Source organism: Lampetra planeri, chromosome 28 (assembly GCF_965212315.1).
Source record: "Lampetra planeri chromosome 28, kcLamPlan1.2.h2, whole genome shotgun sequence".
Taxonomy (NCBI): Eukaryota; Metazoa; Chordata; class Hyperoartia; order Petromyzontiformes; family Petromyzontidae; genus Lampetra; species Lampetra planeri.
In genome coordinates, this window is record NC_136134.1 from 3233718 (window position 1) to 3246827 (window position 13110).

The following is a 13110-nucleotide window of genomic DNA, read 5'->3' on the forward strand; positions in this document are numbered from 1 at the left end:
CGAATGTTTGAGTGGCTTTGGCTTATTTAATTCAACATCAGAAGCGAAGTGATAAAATACATTGTGGTAGTCAAAAATTGTAAGTATGGTTGCTCTTACCATATCCAAATGTAGCATAGATGTTATGTCTGTCTAGAAAGTTGATTTAATTAAATGGCAGTGACACTTCAATTTAGAGTCAATGGTGAAGCCAAAATATTTTACTCCTCCACTTGTTCAATTTGTTGATTGCCTAGAGATATAACCTGGGTTGGAAACATGGCAGGATTTCTCTTATTGGAAAACATATATTTGGTTTTATTTGCATTCAGAACCAATCTGAGGTAAATAATTTCGTTCTGAATGAGGTCAAAATCACTTTATATCTTATTCTGATGAATTTCGAGCTACAATTGCAGTATCGTCAGCAAACAACGTTGAGTATTTCATATGGGTTTTCCAGAACATTTACGTAGAGGGCGAATATGAGTGGTCTAAGCATGGAGCCTTGTGGAACTCCCTTCGTGATTTTTTTTCAGATACCAGGGTCTTGACTGAAACCTGATTTAGCTTCAAAGAGGTAGCTATTGAACCGGACAATTGTATGCCTGGAGAAATTGAGGCTTTCGAAACTATTTAGTGTCAAGAAAGAGTATGGGACAGTATTGTTTATTGTCCAGTCTATTAAATACAAAATGAAGGGAGTCAAGGACTGCAGTAGTTGTGCCATAATTATTCCCGAAGCCTGATTGTTTAGGGTGAAGCAGCTCATTTTAAAGGTGTGATAGTTAAGTTGGGGCCTTAACAACTTTCTGTGTGGGTTTGTGTGTGTCCGCGTGCTTGCGAAGGATTTGCCTCTCCAACGGTGGGGTTAACGTAAAAAAAAGCCAGGTACTACGCCGTCAGCCCCGCGGTGAGCAAGCGCTATTTCTTTTTCACATCCGTCAACTTAAAATTAGTTTAATTAGCGATTTAGTGCGATTTTTGCGTGCTTTCTCTTTATTTTTTATTTATGACGCACGACCGGCCATACCAACTCACGAGCCTTTGGTGGGGGGGACGGCCCATGCCAAGTCGAACGCCTTCGGTGGGAGTGAGGGGGGCATTTTCTTTCGAGTTAAAAATGCTATAAAAATACACTAAACGCTGAGGTAAATTCTTCACTGTGTGATGTCCCCCCCCCACCCCTATGCGTACAGTAGATAGATGCTACCACTATAGGCCATAGATATTACTGCAGAGCGGCCTGGGAGATCGTGGCTGGGGGGGGGGGTCAGAGGTAGCAGCCAAGCCCCAGCCTGCCATGGTGCCACCTCGGCCGGCTGGACAATCTAGGCGAGGCCGGAGGCTCTGCACGGGACTAGGCCTCACCATGACACTGTCAGGTGAGTACTTTGTGCTATAGAGTCGATAAATACTGCTATAGAGTCAGAATGTACTACTGTAGTAATAGCAGGTACCACCACAGTCGGTATGCACTACTGTACTCATAGCAGGTACCACCACAGTCAGTACGCACTGCTGTGTGATTTTTAAGAGTGGTTTTTAAATATTTTTTTGGGGCAACGCCGGGTATATCAGCTTGTGCTATATAAAATGGAAAATAGGTATACAGATTATGTCACCCACTGCATCCAAATCAAAAGCGGGTAGTTTATCTACCTAGTGTTGAGTAGGATGTCTTGATATAGGCTAGCTGGTTGAGCACTTCCAGCTCTGTGATATAGATTTAAAAGCTCGGGATAGATTATCACCATTGTCTAAAAGTGGGGAGGGCATGTAATGGATTTGCTGAGCCCAAACTGGAGCTCTTTGAATTCATTGATCTATCAAAGATGTGACTAGCTGAATACAAATTAAGGTTTAGTTCATTTATGATATTATGGCTGCCAGTGATGTGTTTCCTTTTACCACGACTGCTTTCGATAGACTTAGCTGCACATAAAAAAGCTTAGGGTTTCAATATTAGTTTAGAAGCATAATTTGAAAAAGTTGCATTTGGCACTACGCACTGGTCTAGTGCAAGGGTTTATTAGAATCATTTCATTGTAACCATTCCATATAAAGATTTGTTTTATCTACCTTCCATCCTGCCTCTCTGGCCCTCATAAGTACGGCAATTTGTGGGCGATTCCAGGTTCGGTGATTTCCCTTTATTGTAAATCTTCGAATTGGTGCATGCATATCAAGACAATTGCTTTCAAAAATATACCCAAGCAGTGTTGAGGAATGAAATTTTAGAAACCGTTTCCAAGTCTGCATTGTAAACTTTGGCTTGCTCATGTGGTTGGCCTCTAAATTTTACATTTTTCTGATCTTAATAGATCTCTTTGAACGATGTCTGTGTGCCGCAAGAGTAGGATCACGTCCTGTCTGGGTGTGATCCGGTACAGTTTTAGGAATTGTCACCTGTGTTCCGGTGGACGGAATTGATTTGTACCAAGATCTAGTACCCGGTATTGTGTTGAACTTCATTGGAGTAAACTGTACAGTTTTGATGGACCTAGGTTGACAAAAAAAAGTCCATGGCTGAAACCTCAAGACCTATTCAGGGAGGCAAACACATTATACCAAATATTTAATGTTACGGCAAACACTCACGATTATAGCCAACTGGAAACAGCACGTCCCCCCCTCCCTGCCCCTTAATTGTGCACATCTAAGTGCACATTTAAGGGGCAGGGAGGCATATCACCAAACTTGGAATCTATTCACGGCTCCTCCTCTAGTGGGCACCTCCACCCCTCCCCTTCACCCCTACGCTCCCTATTATTGTTCTTTTTTCCCGCCTCCCCCCGTGATTTCCCCTCCAGGGTTATCCAAGTTAAGGAAGTAGTCACCAGGGATGTAGAGATTATTAAAACACATGGCATAAGACGGGTTCAAAATGTAAACCGCTGGTAATAATAATTATATTTCACATTGCGTCTATAACTGGTGTCAATTCCCATACATGCCCTTCTGTGTGTAACTGAATCGTTTGTTCAATAACATACTTTTGGAACAAAAATACATCTGTATATTTGTGGTCTGTGAAAAAGATAGCAACTCTACATAAGAGGCGAATGGGTAATTTTTTTTAAAGCAGACCAGGATCGAAATAGTGACATAAAGAAGTGGATGGCAGCATGTTTCGACTCCTTTTGAGAAATGTTTATCTTAAGAATGAATAGCAACATACCAAATGAGCCCTAAAGAATAAAGTATTTAATAAGTGTACATTACCTGATGTTGCTATACGGATCAGAAGCATGGCCAGATATAACTAAAGGAAATAAAACAAAAGGGTGCACAAAGAAGCATGGGCAGATCCATGCTCTTAATTACACAGAGAACATTTGCAAATTGTAGACATCGTATTTACCAGCAATGACCAGCATGGTGAAGTGGAATGATAAAGGCTGCACATTCATAATTCATATATTATTTTTACATTCAAGAAAGGATTAATGTATGTTTCTCCAAATGTTATTCCGATGGCATATGCTTACATCGATAATTATAATGCATTCACTTATGTGTTTCAGACATATACAGAAAACTACTTTACCATTAGTTATTCGTGCCTTCAAAGGAGACGTCTAGTAAAACTTTAAAGATGTGTTTATTGAGCAAAGCATAAGCCACACCTTGATTGTTAACTATTGGAAAAGAGGAATAAAACTCGTACGCCATTTGAGTATTACTGCAATTCGTAAAATGGCAGTAACGTCAGTGGTGAAGTAAGCCACGCGAGATGAGCTTAGTTCACACGCGGTGCAAGTTTCTGAAAAGGGTTGAAAAGAATGTGCAGTTGTTTGACTTGAAAAATGAGCTAATTCTGTGTTCATTGTGTCTTTGTGTGCTTCCATGAGACTATCCTTCTGATCGCACATCTCGTGTTCATTTAAACACTGGCTTTGCGTAAAATGGTACACTTCAAGCCTTGCAGTTAATCAGTTAAATCTCCACCAGCATGTGTACTAGCCGGACAGCGGCTTATTTTAAGCCACGAGCATATGTGAGGCATGACGGGTCTTCTCCTTCACTCAATGGAATGTGATCACATCTTTCGTGCGTCTTCACGCACATGCCACAGACGTTAAAGGTTAATGGTGGAAACAAATAACCGAATAACACGAGTTTGACTCCCCTCCGCCGCCTCAACTTCACCAACCCCACGACCAGCGTAATGATATATGAGGTCACCCAAAGCACATTGTCAATGTTTGGGGCGATCATCTTAAAAAGAGGCTGTATATTATTACTACAGTACCATTATTAGTTGAGCATTGACGGCCATGAACATAAAGGCACAAAAACTCCTGATGAGCCAAGAAAGGGAAACACCTAATTCAGGATTGGAATGTTTTATTAACAGATGGTTTTGGTTACCATGAATCAGACAGGCATCACATTTTATCCACCAAACCCCATGCGTCCAGTGAGAATCAGAATTTTTATTTTTCCTGGAGGAATCCGATGAGCTATATAGCTCTTTTTCACAGATGTCCAGTGATGGACTGCATGCGTCGTGTGCCACACTGTGCCAGTCACGCACCCATTGACGGCTGAGTCGACCTAGGAGCGGCTAAGAACGGGCTCCAAAACTACTCGCCATTGACGTGTGCTGTAGTAAGAGAAATCTGGAAAAACCCAGAGGACATGTTATAAGATGACACCACTGAGGTATGCAGCGTATTACCATTCTTTTTTGCATGTTTATGTTATCACATCTCCTCCCTTGCTTTAAAGACTGACATATTTCTGAATTCATATTTGCGTTCAACATTTCCGAGTTACGGATTTTCAGATATGGTTATGCATTCCGTATCTTATTTGTGAATTTTGGATAAATATAGCCAACATCAAAGAACGCACCATGCATATATTTTTTGAACAGCTGGTCTTTAACTTCTTGCTTTACTAAGAGCCTTTATTGTGGACACCAACACTATTCCTAGACCCGAGCTTCGGTTCTTGATGCTCGAATTTCGTCTTCTCTCTAAGCACCCCTTGCCTTGTGACATCTCCTTTTACATTCCTCGAGCCCCCTTTCTCGAAGGTTCGTTCATCCCATTTCCCTCAGCCAATTCTTGTCCTCCTTCTCCAACGGTTGTCAACCGTTAACCGACAGTCAACCCTCGTTTCCCCCGCCTTTTAAGCTTGACTTTCTCTACCAATCAGTTTAATTATCTGGCCCTAACTTATCCTTTTTGAGGTCTCCCTGCACCAATCGGAGGCCTTTAACACACTTCCTGACTGTCCATTTGCACACATACCATGTCAGGTAAGTGATCTGTTCTCTACATCACCCCCTTCTTTAAAAAATGAGCTGTCCCGGTTAACACTCAGGGAGAGATTGACAAGCACAACAGACAACGGGAAGCCAAGGAGAACTCCACAAACATGAAGTGATGACATCACAATGGCCTCAGGTTTCCGTGACTCATGAGTCCCTTGCGGTATGGCCCAACAATACTTTTGTGTCCAACGATGTCAATAAACATTTACATGAACAAATCTGACTTTTTGTCTGTGTACGTGTGAATAAATGATCATGCGGTGTGAGTGTAATTTTGGCGTGTGGAATATGCACCCCTCACAGTCAAACAACAATAACAACACTGTGAGGACAACAAGGTGCAACAATCCCCTACTCCGTCCAGGAACAGTGTTTAGTGCAACCGCGCACATCTAGCGTGGGTTATTGTTGCTGGACCGGCGTACGTTGCAGGGTCCAGCAGTGAGTCGTCCTGCAATAGGCTTGGTCTTGTGGGCTACACAGGAGCATGCACAGGAGACATAGATGTAATTTTAACCAAAGACTACGGCAGAACAGAGCATGGAGATGTACATTGGTGATGATGAAGTTAATGTTTGAGGCGCGATGGGTAAACATACCAATGGCGATGTCCCGACTATACACGCGCACGCATTGCGGCCAGTTCACCTCAACTGGGCCCTGCCACGTCCGATGCAATTTGGGAGAGGTACGTAAAGGGACTTGCGGGCAATGTAACCATGCTTTCTCGCCTACTGCATAGGGAAGTGTGTGAACCCGTCGCAGTGTATTTTTCTCGTTAGTGGCTTGTGTTTTGTGGTGTTCACCATTGCTGCTGTCCGTGCTTCGAGCAACTGATCGAGCATTACATGCAGAAATGCAGGTCGATCGGACACACCTGCAGGGGGCTACCCAGCTGGATTTCTACGGGAGGTTCGGGCTCACAGACGTACATGAGGTAGAAGGGAGAAAATCCCGTGGAGCCTATATGCTGCCAAGATAGCCGGAACATGGAGATCCCAGTCGGTTTGCATCGCATCCATGGTCTGGCAGAGCATGGCTGTTATAATTCTGTTTAGCCATTCCACCATACAATCCGTTTGAGGGTGGTATGAGGAAGTGCAGACCTTTGTGCTCAGTGCCTCGCAACCTCCCGTAGGAGTTTTGACAAAAATGTCTTCCATGGTCAGTGAGTAGCTGCTCCAGAGAGCCTTTGTCCATAACATGACCATAACGGAACGCATCAGCAATTGATGATGCCGTTTGTTCAGCACGGCCAGGCCATCGGCCACCCCCACCAGGATACATTTATTTCCCCTTGGTGAGCATGGGAAGGCTCTGAGAACATCAAGGGCAACTAATTTGTTTATTCTGAAGACCATAATGGACTGCAAGGGAGGCTGTGATCTGTGTGCTGGCGGTTTTGACGCGCACACTCAACCAAATCATACACGTCGGCAGACATACGTGGCCAGTAATAATCACGTTTCAAAGTCAGCATCTTTCAGCACCCTCGATGCAGTAGTTTGTTTGCGTGAACCTCCCGCATCAACCTGCCTCGCATGGATGTGGGTACGACCAGACATCGCTAGCGAGCGATCCCATCCCACCAAATCAACAACCCATCGTGCAGCACAAACTAATACCCTACTGGGGAGATTGACGCAGATTGGTCCGCTTTTACCCAGTGGCGCAAGGGTAGCATGCTGTGTCATTGACCTGCAGCTGTCCCCACTCTATATAGGTCAGACCCAATGCATAGTCCCTGCACGGTTCATCTGCTGGCGGCACCGCAGGCTGTATTTTTGCTACCATCGCCTCCGTAGACTGGGTCCTCGCAAGACAATCTCAACAATGCATTGGCATTCCCATGTTTTAGGCCCTTCCAATGTACAATCACGGACTCACTGACCAGCACCTGCACAGGCATCCCTGGTTGCATACACTGGCCCACCGGTTGCAGGAAAAAATGCGAGTTCCCGACGGCATTTCTCAGTGAGTATCCGGAGGGGTATTCTATTTAAGAAAGTTTCCCAGCAGGCATGGAACCACCAACGTGCTGGAGACCAGTATAGGTCCCGACAATGTAAGCTCCCCTATTTGTACTCGAGCGTCGATCTGCCCTACAATCCCCATGTTACCGCCATTAGTCGCCACATACATGCTAGTGACCGGCGCCAAGCGACGGCAACTGGAAGGTAACAAGTCATATATAAATGTTGAAATGATAGTCGCCGACGCCCCATATCAATTAAAATGTGGACCTCCACTCCTCCCACTGAGCTCACCACCATGATCAAGTTCCCCACAGCTTCCGCTACAACTCGCTGAGCCAGCTTCTTTCACGAGTTGCCCGACTCGGGCCACTGGTGGAAGATCGATTTACTCCCCTCTTTAAGTGATTTCACGCTCCTGTTATCCCCGACGCTCACCGATTCAGATGATACATCAAAAATGTCAGTGGAGGTGGTGAGAGGTGATGATAATCTAGATGCATGAGGTAATCTAGCCAGATGTCTGGGGTGTCGCAACTCCCCCGGTTTTGTAGCGCAGCGGCTGCCAATAAAGAAGTGGACACTATCAGCGCTGATGGCAGAGGGTTGCTCCTGAATCCCCGTGCGATGTGCCCAGGCCGGCCGCAGCGATGGCATCCCCGAGGTCACTGCGGAGTCGTCCCGCTGGGCCCTGTCCCCCCGTGGACCACCGCCACCATTCCTTCCACCACTCTCCGCTGCCTCCGACTGCCACCGCGATTGACGGGACCCCCAGATGGCAACCCTTGCTCCGTATCTTGGGCAGGAGGTGCAGGCGCTGCTCCCTCTTCTATTCGTGCCACCACTGGGGTCCGCCGGTTCATTTCTTCTTGTGCCGGCAGACACCGGGTTATCCACAAGGAGGTCTGTGCTTCCTCATCCACTTTGGACAGTACAATGCCCATCTCGTGAACCAGGGCCAGTATCTTCTCCATCACTAGTGAGCCCAGCGCCGCTTCATCCAGCCATCTGCCTGAGCGCCTTCAGAGCGCTGCGGTAGGCGGGCAACTCGGTTTCCTCTCACTTGTGCTGCTGAAATGTTCTCTTTGCATTGGATGGCGGGTCAAAAATCTCTGGCATCTTGTGACAGGCTGCTTGCAGCGTGGCCCTCCGCTCTGCCAGTATGGCTTTGAAGATGCTGAGGGCTTCATTGTCTAAGGTTGTTGGTAGTGCCTTTAGTGCCTCTTCTCCCCAGTCGCCTCCTGCTGCCACAAACTCCTTAACCAGTTCCAGACGACGAGGTCTGCTGGCCGCTCTCTCACGCGCCATAGTAACCACCTTCCGTGATGATACCGTGACCATCACTGTCGCCGCCGCGGCTGCACCGAGCGTCCCTGGCTCCCCGGCTCCCCGCCATTGGCCAGACAGTTCCTATCACCGGTTCTCCCGTCGCTGGTTCCACAGTTCCTGGGCTCCTTTCCTTCTCAGCGAGCTGCAGCATGAGCCGGGTGGCTACGTCTGTGAGGCAGTCTATTCACCCCTCCAGCCGCTCCCATCCTTTGGCTACCAGCGGCGCTCGCGACTGCCCCTGTTCTATCACTACTGGTGACGCTCCAGCCTCTCTCGCATTTCCGAGGTTGAACTCCAGGTCCTCTTCACCCGGGACGTTCTGGATGAAGACCTTCTTATTGTCGGACGTCACCGGTGGGTTCCTTCGTCGGCTTGGGCGCAACATTCTTCAGAGACCCCACTCTTTTGATACCAGTTGTAGTGATGCCAACAAGTTATTGCTTAACTAAGAGCCTTTATTTTGGACACCAACACTATTGGCTCGGTTCTTGATGCTCGAACTTTGTCTTCTCTCCAAGCATCCCTTGCCCTTGTGCTATGACCTTCTATATCCCTGGAGCCCCCTTTCTCGAAGGTTCGCTCATCCCATTTCGCTCAGCCAATCCTCCTTCTTCTCTAATGGTTGGCAACCGTTACCCCAACAGCCCCCCCCCCTCGTTCCCCCACCTTTTAAGTTAAATTTATCTGCCAATCAGTTCAATTCTCTGGCCCTAACCAATCCTCTTTGAGGCCTCCCTTTGCACCAATCAGATGCCTTTAGCACACTTCCTGACTGTCCGTTTGCAGATGTACCATGTTAGGTAAGTGGTCTCTTGTTTTCGGTCTTTACACAAGTACAAAATGTGCAATAGTATGAATGTAAATCATAGTCTAAATAATCTGTAGATACTTTTTAGGAAAACCTGCCCCAAGCCTGCCATAGCAGAGGTATTTTTTTTCTATTGTGAAACTCCTTAACTTCTATTATCCCTTATCAATTCTTTCCCGTTTTTGAAACTGAATGTAGACCAATCAGTTAAAAAAAAGACAATGCATATATTACCAGAGCATGTTTCGTTTGCATGCTCACCACACGTATATGTGGTTAATGCAGACATGATTATTTGCAAAAGGCTTCTTTTTGGCATTTTAACATCTTAACACCTGTTTTATTTCCAGAAAGGGTAAAACCTATTCTTATATTTTGATACTGACAAGGGAGGTCCCATGGTGTAGCTGCTCACCCAAGCTCTCAATACCCTGATAGTGCATTGTCTTTGAGCCGTTTGCCTTTTGGCGTCTTCTGGTCTAAGACTGTTTGAGACTAGGCCCTAACTAAAGTTATCTCAGGTGTAAACCAATCAGATTTAAAGACAATGCATGTGTAGTGCTTGAGATATGCATCACGCGCTGGGTCGGTATGCACTCACACGGCGGACAGTGAGGGCGAATGAGGACACAGGGCGCTGATTGGCTGGCCATTGTTGTTGTCCAAATTAAGGTTGCGTGATAGTTAAGGGGGCCGCAGGTGGCCGGGGGTAATTAAAGATGCAGGGCGTTGATTGGACGAGAGGGGCTGTTGTCTGAGATTGGCGCCGGCGTGTCTGGAAAAACAACGCTATGTGGCAACGGGGGGGGGGGGGGGGGGGGGGGGGGGGGGGGGGGGGGGGGGGGGGGGGGGGGGGGGGGGGTTGGGGGGCGAGTGGGCGTCGCGGGGGATGACCCTAATTAATTAGGGGTAATTATTTCAGGGATAAAGTGAGGGATTGTGGAGTGAGACGGGCGTTGGTGCGTGGGAGCAGAGACAGACGAATGGAGAGACGGAGCAGCGGATAGAGTGAGTACAGCGTAGGGTAACAGTGGATAGACTGAGTACAGCGTAGGGTAGCAGTGCAGAAGAGTGAGGATAGTGTAGGGTAGCAGCGGGAGTAGCGCAAGCATCAGAGAGACGACGGAGAGTAGGAAGCGGCTGGGTGTGGAAGGAGAACTGAGTTGGTTATGACAGAGTGGGACAGCGGAGTTGATGAAGAGCAGCCGAGCTGGAGAGAGAGAAAGAGCGGAGAGGAGAGTCGACGGAGGAGCAGAGGGGAGCGAGCGAGGCCAGCGGAGCGCAGTGAGCGAGCGGAGGAACATTGAGCGGTGTTGACGGAGAGTTGTGGGTTGGTGTGAACGGAGGAACATTGAGCAGTGTTGACGGGAGAGATGTGGAACTATATACGTGAATAAAGAAACGAGACAAGACAAGAAGCCGTCGTGTCGGTTCGAGCACTACACATGTATTACCAGAGCATGTTTTTTTTTTGCATGTTCACCACAGGTTATGTGGTTAATGCAGACATGATTCCTTGCAAAAGGTTTCTGTTTGGTGTTTTACCATCTTAACACCTGTTTTATTGCCAAAAAGGGGTGAAACCTATTCTAATAGTTTCAGAGAGCTATAGGAAATCGCAAGAGAATTCAGAATTCTATGTCCTGGAAAAGGAAGAGACACCGACGCTCTGATCAACATGCCAATGCACGTGTGGACATTGTAAAAGAGTCATGGGAGGATCCTGGAAGAGGAGTGCGATAACAAAAGGATATGCTGGTGATGGAGAAGGGCGGAGACTGAGACTTGATGGTTACCTGCGTTTTACAATCCTGCAATGAAACCTATAAACAGACTAATTAAGCTTCAACCCAGTGCACTGCTCATAAAATAAGTGTACGTTGCTCGTAAACTTAAGACCTTGTTTAGTTTTTGCAGAAGGCATCGCTCACAAGCACTTATATTGATCATGAAGTGAACCGAGCCATTTTGCATCAGGTGGGCTTCCAAGTGTTCTGCTCATAAACTAAGATTTTATTGAGCGACTGCAGATGGTATAGCTCCCGAGCAGGCCTGCCCCGAAGTAAACTTTGCTTAATGCAGAATGAGTTTATACAACCGATTGTCTAAAGTGTGCTTCGACAGATGATTTAATCTGGACGCTCCTTACATGAGGCGTGCTTGCTTGCTAACAATGCTTGGTTCTCAAGCCCGTCCGTTCCCTTTTTGTTGTGCTGCTAATCGTTACGCGGCTTTGGGCTCCCACCCAATGCATATTAAAGTCAACTGCTTTCAAGCATACTCAAGAGCAGATGAGCTCATTGAGTCACGGTGAATAGTAGCGTTGCCAAATTGCACGCTTACCCAAAAGCGGGCCAAAATAGTGTGCACGCATCCACTGTACAATTCATACGAGGTTAATTTCATCCGTGATTTGGAAGTCCCATTTTCAAGGTGAGCCGGTCGTGTCACTGCGAAGGCTGCGTGATGTTTTCACTGAGTGTGACCAAATAATTTCCGCGCGTGACACAGGGAGCAACGATTGAGAGGGCACTACGAATTGGAGTGGCGCGCGACGGCCGTCTATCAGCACAGGGTGGGGGAGGGAGGGCAAGTGGTCCCACTGCAGCCCTATAGGCGTGGCTGTAGTCCTCGTGCAGCATATAGAGATAACGACTAGTGACACACTGAAGCATCGCTTGCACAATGAAGCTATTTTCGCATAGAGAGATAAGGAGATGGCAGATCTCGGTTAAATTTGTGTGCATTCACGTCTGGCGGGTGGGCCTTTTGTTTTTCTTTTGTATGGTTGCGCTCGTACAACACGCGTCAGGGCTAAATGTTGTTCTGATATGCTGGTTTCTATTTTGACGCCGTTCAATTATTGTACTTGGGTGCTGGAATGTTTTTTCAAATGTTAGTCCATGTATTATTACTCGATTCTGAGTTAATATCCTGTTGGTGAGATATGAGCTTTGGGACATGCGGTATTTTAATAGATATAAAAATATATATATGACATACCCCTAGACAATGGGACTGTGATAATCATTAGTTTTAATACTACAGTATTTCATTAAGATCTACGATGGAAGCTGCTTGCTCTTACCGTTGAGCCACTTGGCCGTTTTTATTGTACTTGTAGAGAAAGTTATCATTATATTATCCAAATAAAAACAAAGTTTCGGCATACCTCTACCAGCACGGTGTGAAAGGTTTTCTATTTCACAGCTTTAAGGGTTTCACAACTTTTGGCTTTCTAGAATAACGTCATTTGACCAAATTCCATCAACAACTTTGGAATAGCACTGTACAATTCGTTGCACAGGAAATAATATTTAAAAAATTCCGGAAAAAATCCATAATGACAACACCATATATATCTAACGAACCCCACTGCTATCACTGTTTTAATAAAAGCAACGTAGTATATTTCAGTCACGATCACAGTCTAGTCAGCACGCACTGCAATTATCACACGTAATATTTGCAGTGTGTGCAGTGATGCACAACATGCTTATACAAAAAAAACGCAACACACTCATCAACAACACCGTGGCTTTAGGAGCCGTCCATAAATGACGTCATTTGATTTTGGCCGATTTTTGACCCCCCTCGTCACAAATGTCTGACCACCCTCCCCCCCCTAGGTGCGTGACGTCATTTATGGACGGCCCCTAAACTAGATGATGTTTTGGGCAATGACCCTTTATGGTACAAAAAATAAGGGACAATGCCAGAAAGGTGCCTATTTTATA

At 46.2% G+C, this 13110-nt stretch overlaps 1 protein-coding gene across 1 annotated transcript in view; it reads right to left on the reverse strand.

Moving 5' to 3' along the window:
- The window catches only part of LOC144728258 (uncharacterized), a 316355-nt gene that overhangs the window by 119286 nt on the left and 183959 nt on the right, over nucleotides 1–13110 (reverse strand). The window lies entirely within an intron of this gene.